Here is a 12,319-nt window from a genome sequence, read left to right as displayed (position 1 = left end):
CCCCAAAGCCTGTCATAAAACCTGGAAAGTTTACTCTTTGATCTCCATACTTCTGCCCTAAAGTTTGTCACGTGATGGGTACCCTGCCCATGGCTGTGAAAAAAAAATGTCATACAGAAACATAGAAAATAATCTGAACAAATAGGCCTTGGTGAAGTCACCCCTAGTTTATTACTATTAGATTATGCCCATTTTTAATCCAATCATGTTTCTCTGCAACTATCCACTTCTTTCATCACACAGCATAAAAATACAGTTTTCTTTGTGTTTTGGGGTCTTCATTTTTAAAGGCTCAAGCAAAACTTTGGTTAAATAAATTTGTTATGATTTTCTCTTGTTAATATATCTTTTGTTATAGAGGCCTGAGCCATGTCCTTTGCAATTGGTGAGAAAATTATGATTTCTCCCCCACATTCAGCAAATCTGTTCTTCAGAAAAGGAGAGAGAAAGAATTTCCCAGATTAACAAAAGCTGTGGATGTCTATTACCACTAGATCTGCTTTAAAGAAATGCTAAAAGGAATTCTTGAATTTGAAATGTAAGAATGCTAACTGTATTAGCCCATTTTTGTTGCTTATAAAGAAGTACACTGAAATGGGTGATTTATAAAGAAAGTGAAGTTTATTGCTTACAGTTTCTGAGGCTGAGAAGTCCAAAGTCCATCTGGTGGTGGTAACAGTGACCGAGGGGTCTCACATTGCAAGATGGTGGAAGCAGAGAAAGCAGAGTGAGTGAAAGTCAGGCTCTCCTCTTCTTTTAAAGCCCTCAGAACCATGCCCCTGACCACCATTTTTAATCCATTCACTATACTGTGGCTCTACAATCCGATCACCTCTTTAAGGCTTCAGCTTTCAGTTATCATAATAGGATCTCCCAACCTCTTAACAGTTACAGTGGGGGCTAAGTTTCTAACACATGAAACTTGGGGGACACAATTCAAGATTCAGGGAGCTTTGGGGGACATAATTCATTCCACTACACTAACAACATAAACACATATGAAAGTATAAAACTCACTGTAAAAGTAAGAATATAGTCAAAATTCAGAATACTCTAATACCATAATGACGTTGCACAAGTCACATGTAACTGTAGCATAAAAGTTTTTAAAAGTATTAAAATAACTATATGTGTAATAATGTGTTAATGAATACACAATATATAGAAGATATAAATTATGACATCAATGCCTAAAATGGGGAGAAGTTGAAGCAGTTTTTGTATGTAATCAAAGTTATTATCAGCTTAATATAGACTGCTATATCTATAAGATGTTTAATGTAAACCTCATATTAACCAGAAAGAAAAAAAACCTGCTGTAGATACATAGATGATAAAGAGAAAGGAATCAGAGCACAACACCACACACACACACACACAAAACAACATCACATCATAAAGGAAGATAGCAAAAGAGAAGAAGGAACTTAACAACAGACAAGCCAAAAAAATTCATAAAATGGCAGTAATATTTCCTTACATATCAATAATTAATTTAAATGTAAATAAATTAAATTCTTCCATCAAAAGACAGAGTGGTTGAAAGGATAAAAAATTAAAATGTAATAATATACTATCTACAGGTGATTTGCTTCAGCTTTAAGGACACATAGGCTGAAAGTGAAGGGATGAAAAACTATCTTAGTAAAATAAGAGAGAGGGAGGTGGGAGTGGGCTATACTTATATCAGACAAAATAGATTCTTAAGTCAAAAACTTTCATAAGAGACAGAGAAAGTCATTATAAAATAATAAAAGGGTCAATCCATTAGAAGTACATAACAATTTTAAATATATTTGCACCTGACAATGGAGTACCTAAATATATAAAGCAAATATTAACAGAACTGAAGGGAAAAATAGAAGGCAGTACAACAACAGTAGGAAACTTCATCACCCTAGTTTCAACAATGGATAAGTCAATAAGGAAACAGTGAGCTTGAAAAATATCATAGACCAAATGAACTTAATGGATATATAAATAACATTCCATTCTGCAGCAGAAAATACATTCTTTTTAAGTGCACAGAAAATATTCTCTGAGATAAATCATATGTTAGGCACAAAAAAGATTTTAATGAATTTAAAAAGATTGAAATTATATTGATTATTTTTTCTGACCACAATGGAATGAAACTAGAAATCACTAATAGGAAGAAAATTGAAAAATTCACAAGTATGTGGAAATTAACACACTCCTGAACAATTAATGGGAGAAAAATAAATCAAAAGGGAAATTAAAAAAACATCCTGAGACAAATGAAAATAGAAACATAACATAAATTATGGGATAAAGCAAAAGCAATTCTAGGAGGGAAGTTTATAGCAATAAACACCTACATTAATAAAAAAGAAAGATCTCAAACAACTTTATACCCTAAGGAAATAGAAAAAGCACAAACTAAGCCCAAAGTTAGCAAAAGAAAGGAAATAATAAAAATTTAAGAGCATAAATAAATAAAATAGAGATTAGAAACACAATAAGAGAAACAAAATGACAAAACCCTTTAGCTAAACTAACTAGGCAAAAATGAGAGAAGACTCAAATAAATAAAATCACAAATGAGAAAACCATTAGAACTAATACCACAGAAATACAAAGGATTATAACAGAATATTATGAATGATTGTATGACAAAAAAATTAGATAACTTAGAAAAAATGGATAAATCCCTAGAAACATGCAACCTACCAAGACAGAATAATGAAGCGATAGAAAATGTGAACAGACTAATAACAAGTAAGGAGATTAAATAAGTAACTAACAACCTTTAAAGAAAGAAAATCCCAGGACCTGATGGCTGCACTGCTGAATATTACCAAACTTTAAAAAAATAATTAATAAAAAATTTTCCCAAACTCTTCGAAAAAATCTGAAAGGGATAGAGCACTTCAAAACTCATTTTATGTAGGCAGCATTACTCTCATACCAAAGCCAGATAAGGACACTACAAGAAAAGAAAAGGGCTAGCCTGTGACTCACTTGGGAGAGTGTGGTGCTGCTAACACCAAGGCCAAGGGTTTGGATCCCTATTTAGGGATGGCTAGTTTGCTCACTTGGGAGAGCGTGGTGCTGACAACACCAAGTCAAGGGTTAAGATCCTCTTACTGATCATCTTTTTAAAAAAAAAGAAAAGAAAATTACAGGCTAATATCCCTGATAAAAATAGATATAAAAATGCTCAAGAAAATATTAGGAAACTGAATTCAACAGCACATTAAAAGGATCATATGCCATGATAGACTAGAATTTTTGTCTGTGTTGCAAAAATGTTTCAACATACAGAAATGTGATACCCCACATTAGCTGAAGGAAGAATAAAAGGCATATGATCATTTCATTTGCAATTCATCAAAACAGAGAATAGAATGGTGACTGCCAGAGGCTGGGGGATGGACAAAATGGGGAGATGTTGGTCAAAGGGTACAAAGTTTTAGTAAGATGGGGTGAATAAGTTCTGCAGTTCTATTGTACATCATGATGAATACAGTTAATAATACTGTACTGTACATTTGAAATTTGTTAAATTTGTGTCTAATCACCACAAAATAAAAAAGATAAGTATGTAAAGTGATGGATGTTTTACCACTTGATTGTGCTAATCATTTCAGGTTGTATACATATATCAAAACATCATGTGCATACAATTAATACATAAAATTTTTGTCAATTATACATTGATTAAACTGGAAAAATGCATATTGAAAACTGCAGCAACCCTGCTAAGAGAGGGAATAAAATTGAATTAAAAAAAATGGTCAGTTAAAGCCATTAAAGGCAAAAAAAGATGATAAACAGGAACAAAGAACAAATACAATATTAGAAAACAGTTGCAATTATGGTAGATATTAATCCAACTGTATCAATAATCACTAAATGTAAATGGTCTAAATGTATCAGTTAAAGATGCAGATCTTCTGAGTAGATAAAAAAACCCAACTATATCTTATTCATAACCATCTGTTTTCTACAAGAAATCTACTTTAAATATAAAGGCACAAATAAGTTCAAAATAAAGGGATAGAAGAAGATAAAAAATGGTAACATTAATCAAACAAGAACTGGAGTAGCTATATTAATTTCAGACAAAGCAGACTTAAAAACAAAGGCTATTATCAGGGATAAAGTGGGGCAATACATAATGATAAAATTGTCAATTTGTCTTAGAAGACAAAACAATCGTAAATATGTATGCACCTAACAACACTGTCAAAATATGTAAGGCAAAATTAATTAAACCAAAAGGAGAAATAGCCAAATCCACTGCTATAGCTGTAGACTTCAACACAACTTTAAAAGTAATTGATAGGTCAAGCATGCAGAAAATCACTGAGGGTGTATTTAACCCTAACATCACTATTGATCAATATGATCTAATTAGCATTTATAGAATACCCCTTCTAACAACATTAGAATATATGTTCTTTTCAAGCTCACATGAAACATTCACCAAGATAGACAATATTCTGTGTTATAAACCACACCTTTACAAATTTAAAAGAATATAAATCATACAATGTGTATTCTCAGATCACAATGGAATTAAACTAGAAACAGAACTAATGATATCAATTAATAGCGAGGATGAAGAGTAACAGGAACTCTCATTCATTGCCGGTAGGAATGGAAAATGATATAGGCATTTTGGAAGACAGCTTGACACTTTTTTACAAAGTTAAACATACTGTAACCATATGACCCAGCAATCATACTCCCAGGTATTTATTTAACTAATTTGAAAAATTATGTCCACACAAAAGTTTGTAGTAACTTTATTCACAATTTCCCCAAACCAGAAGCAACCAAGATGTCCATCAATAAATGTATGGATAAACATACCAAGTCACAAAACGACTTGGATAACTATTAAGTGCAAACTGTAAATGAAAGAAGCTGGTTTGAAAAGGCAACATATTGTATGACTCCAACTAAGTCACATTCTGGAAAAGGCAAAACTATAAAGAGAGCAGAAAGATTAGTGGTTGCAAGTGATTTTGTGAAGAGGAAGGGAAGGTTTAATAATTAAAGCACAGAGGACTTTTAGGGCAGTAAAATGATTCTATACAATACCATAACGGTGCGTACACGACACTATGCACTTGTCAAAACCCATAGTACTTTATAGCATAAAGAGTAAACCTTAATGTACACAACTATAAAAAAAGAATTTAGGAGGCTTGGGGTGAAGGTTAATTCTAGGTGTCAACTTGGTTAGATGAAGGAATGCTGAGAAACAGGTAAAGCTATCTTTTTAGGTGTGTCCGTGAGGGTGTTTCCAGCAGAGATTAGTATGAGAGTCTGAGTGGTCTGGGTGGGAAAGACCCACCCTCAGTGTGGGTGGGAACCATCCAATCTGCTGAGGGTCTGGAGAGAATAAAAGACAGAGGAAAGAGGTGAAGCTCTCCATCTGCTGGAGCTGGGATACACTCTTCTCTCCTGTCCGTGGACATCAGAGCTCGAGACTTGTCAGCTTTTGGGTTCCAGGACTTACACCAAGGACACCATCAGCTTCCCTGGTTTTGAGGCCTTGGACTTGGACTGAGCCACGCTACCAGCATCCAGTTTATAGACAGCCTATCACGGGACTTTTCTTCATAGTCACGTGAACTAATCTCCCTAATAAATCCCTCTCATATAATTATAACGTATCCTATTGATTCTGTCTCTCTAGACAACCCTGAATAATACACTTGGAGATCCCAGAATGGGATGCAGAATGTGATAAAATTATATAACTATGTTGCAAGTTTATAAAACAAACTCATTGAACGAAGTGGAAGGAAAAAGTGCCTACCCAAGTAAGTTTGGAAATAAAGTGCATCTATAAGACTGAAGGCAAATAAATTAAGCATGAGAACTGTAACCAAGTTGATATTTTTCCCACAGGGGTACAGCCACTATCCATTTACTATACTGCAAGTAAACAGTGAGTCAAGTGGATGGTGGGTGATGGGAGCCAGTTTACTCGATGTTGGAATGGGAGTTTATAGATAAGCAACAGTAGGAGGCTACAGTGAAGCATGTCTCCAGAGCTAGAATTCACATGCAGCTTAATATAGATACAGATGGTTACATACAGAAATTTTTATAATTATGCACATGCATATACACATGTGTTAGTATATGCACATATAGTTCCTTGCTCTGGTCAGTTGATAAGGCCTGGAATCAATGACATTCCAGTATCAACAAGCACACCTAGCTCCCTGATCTTGTTTTCTAACATTCTTCGATGAAAGAAAACATGGCTTTTTTGAAGAAATGGCCAATTTCAGACCACAGCAAAAAATATACAAGATAATCCCAGAGCATCTTGTAGTGCTGGAAAGTAGGAAATCTTAACCAAAAAAGCCCCACAAACCCATAACTATGAGAATATATCAAAGTGAGTCAGGGCTAACTGAAAAAGATCCAATGGCCAAAGCCAGAACAATTTGAGCAACAAAATAAAATAATATTGGTTTATAACCCAGATTACAAAATTAATATCCATGGGGCCTTTACTGATATGAATAAATAGAAAATAAATCAATGAGTAGAAGAGACAAGTCTCACACTCAGAAGAATTCCAAGTAATTTATAGAGCTACCCTCCCTTGAGGAGATAAAACATAATGCCACACTCATCAGGTGCATAGTGACTGACTTTCCTTCCTTCCAGTGTGAAAAGTGGAAAGACTAAAGTGAGAAATCTGACAAGCACTACCTCAGCCAGGTAGACCAGGTGAACATCAAGGGTGATAAGTCATGTTGATAGTACATGACTATGCTATGATGTGATGAGAATGGCATTTTATCTCTGGGTTATCCCTCAAAAATCCATAACTCCAGTCTAGTTATTAGAAAAACATAGAACAAATGTTTGGACAATGGAGTGACATCCCTAAAATACCACAAACAAGGCAAGTCTGAGAAGCTGTCATAGCCAAGGAGGAGCTTAAGTGGACGGATGATTAAAGTAAAGCAGTATCCTTGATGGGATCCTGGAACAGAAAAAGGATGTTAGGTGACTTCTAAGCATATCTTAATAAAAGTATGGGCTTTAGTTCATAATAATGTATCAGTCTTAGTTTATTAATTGTATCATACTAATGTAAGGTACTAACAATGGAAGAAACTGGGTGCAGGGTTATATGGGGACTCTATCTTCTCAATTTTCCTGTAAATCTAAAACTAAACTAAACTAAACTAACTGTATTAGTCCGTTTGTGTTGCTGTAACAGAAATACCTGAGACTGGGTAATTTATAAGGAACAGAGGTTTATTTTGCTTATGATCCTGGAACAGCTGCATCTGGCGCAAGCCTCAGGCTGCTTCTACTCATGGCGGAAATGGGCAGGCATCTGGTGGGTACAAGCAAATCACATGGCAAGAGGAAGGAAGAGAGAAAGAGAGAGAGAGAGAGAGGGGAGGTGCCAGGGTCTTTTTAAACAAGGAGCTCTTGTGGGAACTAATAGAGTGAGAACTCACTCATTAATGCCCCCCACCCCCAGGGAGAGCATTAATCCATTCACGAGGGATCCACCCCCATGACTCAATCACTTTCCAACACTGCCACATTGGGGATCAAATTTCCACCTGAGTTTTGGAGGAAACAACACATCCAAACTCCATCACTAACTAATAAACTAAATAAAAAATAAACCATAAAATACTAATAAAAATAAATTTAAAAAAACTAAAAAAGTCTAATAACTAAAATAAAGTTTATTTAAAAAAAATGTATTACCCTATAGAGAGTTCAATGCTTAACCCAAGGAATAAATCCTTGTTGTGCAATTTCAAATAGTAGTGGGAAATTTCATGTCTGTATGGTGGTGGCGCATCACAGTCCTCAGCATTTGCCATTCAACAATGTGGAAACGTCATGAGGGCCTTTAAAGATAAGTCACAAATTACAGAGTCTTTGAATACTTCTGTTGATATGAGGAGTGACATAGTTCAGCAAAATGCTCTAGGTAATGCCTTTTGTAACTCCAGAGCATATCAGTTGGATTATATCCCTTTGCCAGTAGCATTCCAGGGGTGCAATAAGAGCATGAAATACCAAGTGTGCTAAAATTGATGCCCACAATAATAGATTAAATATCAAAATTTTGTTTTTTCAAATATCTATCATATATATTAGAAAAAAAATTGTTTTTTATATTTTTATATTATAAATATTTTTGTATTTTATATATATATATATAGGAAGAAAAACCAAAGAGTTTAAACATGTATATAACATTTTGGATCCTTTTTCGTCTGCTGGGTTAGAAATTGTAGTTTGTGTGTTGCCCATTTTGAGTTGGCTCTGTTGTTTAAGAACCACACTGCTGCTAATTGTTGTAAATTGTTATTGCCCAATTTAAGTAAAACATTTTTAAAGAGAACAAAATTAATTTATTACTCTGCAAAGGGCAGTAAATGGCTTCTGCGTTGCTGATAGAGTGTTGAAATTGCTCATGCTACTCTGGTGACTCAAATTAAGCTGTTGGCCTTTGCTACACTGGCAGGTGTTACCCTGAGGTACTGCCATGTATTCTTTAAAAAATCCACTAAAATAAAGCTAATGGCTACTCATATTTTTTAACTATTTTCTGTTGAAAAATAAAAAGCTCTATGTTTTCTGCTTAGAAATCCGACTTAGTGGAATTCTATATTTCCACTTAGAACTGTATAATTTCTATATGGAGCAGAGTAGTTCTGTTTTTAATCCCTTCATGTGGAATCAGTAAACCATAATTGGTAGTTTTAACTATCTACTTCTCTTTTACTCTGTTCTTTCTTGTCACCCTCTACCCCAAAGAACAAAAATAGATCATGTATTATGTGCACAAAAGAAAATCTAAATTGATACTTAATTCATCAGTTTTAGCATTCTTGATAACATACAAAAAAGTTAAAAACAATCATTTGAAATATTGCTTTAAGGTTCATAACATAATGTTGAAAATATTAACTTCATGTCAAGATTTTGTCTAGAATCTGCAACCATCACCCCACATTGTATTTACCCAATCAAAACCCCAGGCCAAGCAATTTAGTCATTTAAACCAAAACTAGCCAAATAGAATCAAATCAGTTATTTAGCATTCTGTTACTATATTGAATTTTTAGTCACATTTCTAATGGTTTGCCACCTTTTTATGCACTACAAGGGAAAAAAATACTCTCAGCAAAACCCAAATGTCTTGCAGTTAATAATTTCATAGCTTTTCATTTAGAATGAACACAGATTTATACTTTGTCCCTGGAAAGTTCCTTTGACTTTATGCCCCAGTTAACTTAGATGAATGATTGAGTATATTTTAACCTCCAAGGCCTGAAACCCGAAAGATGCCTCTGAACTGTCCTGCTGTGGGGGAAATTACATTTCTAAATGCCCTTAATAAATCCTCTCTTTCTGGGCCATACCTTCAACTGGTGCTTTAAGGGCCAGGTTATAAATTTGGAATCATCGTGAGTGGCTTAAGCCCCCAGGCACAGTGTCTGAGTTTTTATTCCATCAGATTTCCTGAAAGGAAACCACTGTTCCTTCTCTGTGGGTAGCAGAGTGAAGTTTAAGCCATCATCCCCAGGGCCCATGAGTAAACCACACTGGGTGATTGGTACTAGTTTAAAAAGAGAATGGACTTTTCCCCCAAACAATCCTATCTGCCCAGTTTGACACCTGGTCAAACTGCCACTACCACCGCTCCAGAGCATCCTCAGCCATTGTGTACAATGGCTCAAAGTGGTGACAATTCCATGAACTGTAACTTCTGGAACTTCAAAAATTTCATGGAAAGATTCATATTATCTTTCAATTCTATTTTTCCATGTACTTTCTGAAGTTACCCTCGTGCTTTCCTACATCTCTCAACTTTTTAAAAAGACTATGAAACCTCATAAAATGGGCGATTCTCTCAGGACATCAACATATTTGCTGGGACCACTTATCTTAGCTACAGTGCTGAGCCACCCATTTAAGAATTGTTCAAAGAATGCTCAGAGAATAGTTCCTTTAAACAACCTTTTCTTTTAGAAATCCCTTGAGGGAGTAAACTGTGGCACTTTCTACCGTGTCGTATTCCTGTTTGCATCACTTCGCTCTCTTCCTACAGGTCTTCTAGGCAGGACAAAGGTTCCTTGGTTTCTGCTTCTGGAGTCGATGATCAGATGGGAGTAGACCACAGCATAGAAGAAGCCTTGGGTTTCCAAGAAGACTGTTGATCCAAGGGCATTTATGGAAATGTAGCCAGTACAAAACCCCAAAATCATTGTCTGGAGATGAGCCACAGTTATAACTGGAAAGGCAAACCTCATGCTGAAAACTGAGGGGGTGAACTAAGAGTAAGAGTAAAAGTGAAACAGGCATCAATGTTTATATTCAGGAGCAACAGACAGGTTGGAATAAGGAACAAAGAAAACGTATAAAAACTGAATCTGTGAACAATGGCATGTATGTATATGAATCCACACTTTACTGGATACATTGTGGATATGGGTACCATGGTTTAGGAGGCCAACAGTGATAGAAACAGATGCATGTGTCTGATTCAAGGCCTCCAAGGAAAGAAAATGATATTTTTAACAGGAAGAATTGTACATCTCGTGGGGTTGATTTATCCCCCTTTGTACAAAAGAGCTTTATAATTGTCATACAATAAACTGAAGATACTTAATAAGTTTCGACATATATATAAATCTGTGAAACCATCACCACAAAAGGCAAATAAACATATCCTTCACTCATAAAAGTTTCCTCATGCCCTTTGTCATCCCTCTGTCCTGCCACTCTTCTCATTCTCCCTCAGAAAACCACTGTTCTATCACTATGGATTAATTTGCATTTTCCATAATTTTGAATAAATGGCATCATATAGTATGTATTAGTATGTATTCATTTTTAGTCAGGCTTCTTTCATTCAGCCTAATTATTACAAAGCAATATTCCATTGTATGGATATACCATAACTTGATTGTCCATTCACCTGTTGATGGGCAATTTTGGTTGTTTATTCGTGTACATGTCTCTACAAGGACATATGGATTCTTTTCTCTTGGAAAACTACCCAGGAGTGGAATAGCTGGACCATAAGGTAGCTGTGTTTAACTTTTTAAGAAACTGCTAAACTGTTTTCCAAAGTGGTGATATCAATTAAAATTCCCACCAGTGGTGTGTGAAAGTTTCATTTTCTAAGTCTTTATTGATACTTGTTAGGGTCTGTCCGAATTTTAGTCATTGTAAGAGGTGTGTAATGGTACATTATTGTGATTTAATTTGTATTTCCCTAATAACTAAATGCTATATATATTTTCATGTGCCCATTTTCCATCATATAGCTTATATATTCTATGTACAAATGTCTGTTCAAATCTTTTGCTTGGTTGTGTAGTGGATTGTTTTCTTATATTTAAGTTTTGAAATTTCTTTGTATATTCTGGGTACTAGTCTATTATCAGAAATATGATTCGCAAATGTTTTCTCCTAGTATGGGATTTTTTTTTCATCCAATTGGCAATGTCTTTGAAGAAAAGAAGTTTTAAATTTAATGTCCAATTTACCAATTTTATATCTTTCTTTTATGCAATGTATTTTTGTTACCATATCAAAGAAATATCTGCCTGACCCAAGATCACAAAGATTTTCTCTTGTGTTTTCTTATACAAGTTTTAGAGTTTTAGATTTTATATTTATGTCTACGATCCATTTTGAATAAATTTTTGGATGAGGCTTGAACTGGTCTTTATTTTTATTTTTTAAATTTTTTTGGCATGTGGATAACCAGTTAGCATAGCATCATTTTTTTGAAAGAACTATTTTTTCTCCATTGAATTTCCTTTGCACATTTGTCAAAAATAAACAGTCCATATACGTGTGCGTCTATTTCTGAATTCTATTCTTTTCCATTCATCTATTTTTCTCTCATAACATTGATACCACATTGTCTTGATTACTTGCAAATGTATAAGTCTTGAAAGCAGGCAGTTCTGGCTCTTCAACTTTGTTCTTTTTTCAAAGTTGCTTTGGCTATTCTAGCTCATTCATGTTTCTAAATGAATTCTAGAATCAGTTTGTCAGGCTTTACACAAAATCCTCCTCTGATTCAAAGAGGATGCTTAGAAATGCAATTGATATTTTGTTTTGATCGCATATTCTGCAAACTTTCCAAATTCATTTATTAGTTCTAGTAGCTTATGTGTGTATTTCATCATATTTTCCAACTAGATAATCATGTCTATCAACAAAGACAGTTTTCATCCTCTTTTCCAATCTTACTTTCCAACATTTTTATATCTTTGTCTTGCATTACTCCACTGGCTAGAAACCTCCAATACAATGTTGAATAGAA

Source organism: Cynocephalus volans, chromosome 8 (assembly GCF_027409185.1).
Source record: "Cynocephalus volans isolate mCynVol1 chromosome 8, mCynVol1.pri, whole genome shotgun sequence".
Classification (NCBI taxonomy): domain Eukaryota; kingdom Metazoa; phylum Chordata; class Mammalia; order Dermoptera; family Cynocephalidae; genus Cynocephalus; species Cynocephalus volans.
This window is presented reverse-complemented; position numbering follows the sequence as displayed.